Here is a 4,288-nt window from a genome sequence, read left to right on the forward strand (position 1 = left end):
TACTTCTAAAAACTTTCTGACGGTGCCCATATGGGCTTGCATTGGATACCTACCAGATTCCATAAAAATACAGGAAGCATTTAATGTCACGTATCACTCATAGAAAGCACATGTCTGCAATGGCACAAACGAGTGATTAGTTTCAGCACTATATGTAATTTTGAAAAGGTAAGGCCTATATATATATATATATATATATATATATATATATATATATATATATAGAGAGAGAGAGAGAGAGAGAAACCAAATTATTTTTGTACCATGTAACCTTATAGGTAAGCACTTTAGAATAATTAATAAAAGTAGTGCTAAACAAAACTTTTTCAAATTTGTGCCCTTTTATTCATAAAAAAATAACGGCTCTTATATTATTAAAAGTTTGATAATAGATAAATTAATATTTTTTATAAAACAACTCGCATGTATATTTTGTTTATTATATATTTTCAGAATAACTTAAATATTTTGGTTCTTCTCTATATATGCCAAATGATTTGAATACATATATGTATATATATAAACATACACATATGGGTAGGTACCATACCTTTGCATGGTATACCAGATGGGAATTGGGTGTTAAGTTGAAGCAAGTTATATTTTCAATAAATAGAAATACCTTTCATAGGAAGAAACAAAATAGTTCTTAATTTTGATTCTTTGTTTCCTTTTAACAAGTATTTTGTTTCCTGAAAATATAACTTGGTTTCTAATCTTTTCAACTTAATATACACAATTTAGTCTCTTTAAAATCGATCCCATCCAACTGGCATATAAAGGTAAGGTAGCTACTTATTTTCTTATATATGTATATATATAATAAAGGGCAGAGCTATGATTTTTTTCAGGAATGAACCAAACGGTCTAACGAACTTATCTAAATATGGTCGAACTAAAGCCGAATCTAAAAAATACACTATGCAACTAAAAATTTTCAATTTTTTTAATGTATTTTTTTTTTTAATTAGCTTGGGTGCTGAGGCGCCCCCCTTCTTCCGCCCGTGTATATAATCATTATAAGGGAAAACATGAACTTATATAAATTATCGACATGGAGAGAACAAGAAAGCAGATAGTCAATTACCTATATAGTAACAGAATGATTTTTCACATAGTAAGGCAACTAGATCAGAACATGGTAAAAACTGAAGAAATTTGTTCCTCGTTAAAAGTAAAATATATTAAAAATTGCAGGGCCAGGGCAGCAACTCTCGTGGTTGGAAGAGTGCTTACAAGTGACCGTGGGCTTGATTATTGATTATTTTACCAAAGTACGTAGATTTGATCTTGGGACTGCAGTAGCATTAAATATGACGGCTCCGACACTACCGATAACAAAAAATTTTTAATAAAGCGCCCTTATTTTATAATGTAAAAGGCAATCTTATTAAAAAATAATATGGCAAATTTGTCAGCGTCCCTGTCCCTACAAAGAAAGATGGTGCCACGAATACCAAGAAGACGATTTAGACAGTTTATTCAGGTGATTAAAATACAATTTCATAAGTTTAAGAGGTCTTTAACTCATTATCCCCACCTGACACGGCATCACGCGTTTGTCACATTGGAAAAATATACGAGAGATATGATAAAATATATGAGAAAGAATGCCATATCTGATTTGTTGATAGCCTTGGATTTAAGATACTAAGTTAGTGTTTGATGATATGAGGAAGCATTGTATGGTAAACATATGATCTTAGTAGTGTGAATCATATTTCACATTACATGTAAAAAACTGTGGATTTCAGGTTGGATGGATTGAGGATCTCTGACTTTGAATCCATGAATCTGAAATTCTGGTGATTTCATATCATGGTGGATCTCCTATCCACGGTGTAACAGGTACACCCAAGTGATTTGAGGTCTGGAGAATTTTAACCTTTCCTTAAACCTATGGTTTTAGAACTGTAAATCTAAAAATCTACCGTTTATTTAGACAATAGATCTCTCCTAATTAACATGAATCTGAGATTGGCCCCGGATCTTAAATCTGATGTTATCAAACACCGCCTTAAGCTTATGAAGAAATAATTAAAATTTATGTTAAATTTAAGAAAAGTGAAGCATCTAAGCATGTCCCTGGGACATTTTTGTAATGCGAAACCATGTTGCACATGATTTTAGCTTCACTAACTTTCATAAAATAGAATATTTATCTCTTATGGTCTTATTTATTGGGACACTCACCTTAGCATCATGTGCATGCATGTGTTGTGCTTTCTTCTTTTTTTTTTGTTCTTTCCCCCGAGAAACCTGACAATGTTGGTTTAACTTGTTCTATTTGTGGTTGAAGTGGTTGAACCACTGAAAGACTTCACTCTTTCCAAGTATGGGGATTTTCACTCCTTTGTTATTTGAATAATTTTTGGCACATCATTCAAGAGAAAAATGCATTTAAGAGGTGTTTGATGGTTTGGAATTTTGATTCAACAATGAAATTTCTAAAAGTTTAATTCCTCCTGAAATAAAATCATTCATGCTTTAGTTTTGTAATCAGAGAACAAAACATCTTATTTGTTTAAAAATTCTGATTTCTTAAAAAATGAACATTTTGATTCTAAAATTTTATGGAACACTTTGTAAGTGTTTCATGATTGAGGCTAGTTTTAGGTTTCGACGAATATGTTATAAACTTTGAGACAGATTCATGAAATATATAAAAGGTGATCCAATTACCAAACGATCCCTTGCGGATCCAACCCAGATCTGCAACAGGACGACCTTTTCTTGAAAAATAGTATTACACTTTTTGCATGTGCTTCGGCGGTGGAGGACTGGAGAAAGGGAGATCTGCTTTGTTGGTATTTCGGTGGTCAACTGCTGCGGATCACAGGATCATAGGTGGGCCAACCCGGTCCACATTATCCTTCATAAACAAGGCCACTTTAATTAAATGAGAAATTTAAATTGGTACTATTTCTTCAACCTAAAAGCCTGGGGTGCAAACTTTTTAGCTGTTATTTTACCAAAAAGAAAAAAAAAATCAAATAAGGGCTTACTTTGATAATTGCATCATAATAATGATTTGAATTAAAAAACATCGAATATGAATAAAAATTTAGCATCCGACTAAAAAATAAGATCAAATTTGGATATGATGATTGATGAATGACATCTTATCAAATGTAGATTCATATTAAAATTGTGACAGCTATTTTCAGAGTTCCAAAAGGGGAATGTGCAGCCACATGGCTTGCTCTCCTTTATTGAAACGACGCGGTTCTTACTGAAACAAAGCCCCTCGGGAAATTATTTACATGAAAATTCATTCGTAAGATTTTATATTTCATTAATGATTATAGAGGTGTTGTGATTTATAATTCTCGTAACGTGTCTGTCACCATCCAAAACAAACACGTCTTAAAATACTAAACTCTTTTTAAAGCTTCCAACTCCAACGACGGGATGGAGAGGACTAGGGTATTGAAATATTTTCTTTTTCTCGATGATTTTTGGCATTTTGGCATTTTTTTTAATCTAATATTATTTTGAGTTTTTAGAGGTTCACAACAACCCACCATTTGGAAAAGATTATCAAAAAAATGTTCAAAAAGACCTTTGTTTGAGTCGGAATTTTGTTGGATGGCGGGTCTCTTTCAATTTGATCGATTTGATCAAAGCACGGCGTCAAAACTATATCCCCTTCTACTTTTAAGATTTTAGTTTCATTCGAAGTATGCTTAATCTTATAAAACACCCTTTCATGCAACGTTCATTGAAAATGTGAAATATTATTTTTTAAAATTTTTATATAAAACAAGTAAAATTTTATAAAATTATATTAGATTATTAAAATAATTAAAGGAAAAGCAAATCTCCGACGTCGCCATCGACGGCAAGTTACCAAACGCGATCCGAAAAATCCATGCTGAAAAGTTTTCTATGATCATTTTCTATTGTTTAATAAAATAATAATATCCGGATCTCTCTCTCAGTCTCTCTCTTACTTTTCTGATAAAAAAACCAACGTCTTGTATCAAACACACTGTTTAAAAAAGGAAAAACAAGACGCTTCCTTTCTTTTCTCTCTCATGCTCTTTCTCTCTCTAAATGGCGGTGTGACCTCATCTAGCTGGCAACCAGATTATCTTCTGGTTGTGGGTCCCACGGGGTGGGACCACGAGTTCAGAGCGATAACAGGGACGTGCACCAAATCACGGAGACTCCGCGTAGCAGGTGGGTCCTACCTGCACTCCATCCCTCCACGTCAGCGGCAGCGCGAAAAACAAGCAACGACACATGAACGAGAAGAGGCCGAAAAGGCTTCGAAATAAAAAGAAAA

Source organism: Nymphaea colorata, chromosome 1, assembly GCF_008831285.2.
Source record: "Nymphaea colorata isolate Beijing-Zhang1983 chromosome 1, ASM883128v2, whole genome shotgun sequence".
NCBI classification, from domain to species: Eukaryota; Viridiplantae; Streptophyta; class Magnoliopsida; order Nymphaeales; family Nymphaeaceae; genus Nymphaea; species Nymphaea colorata.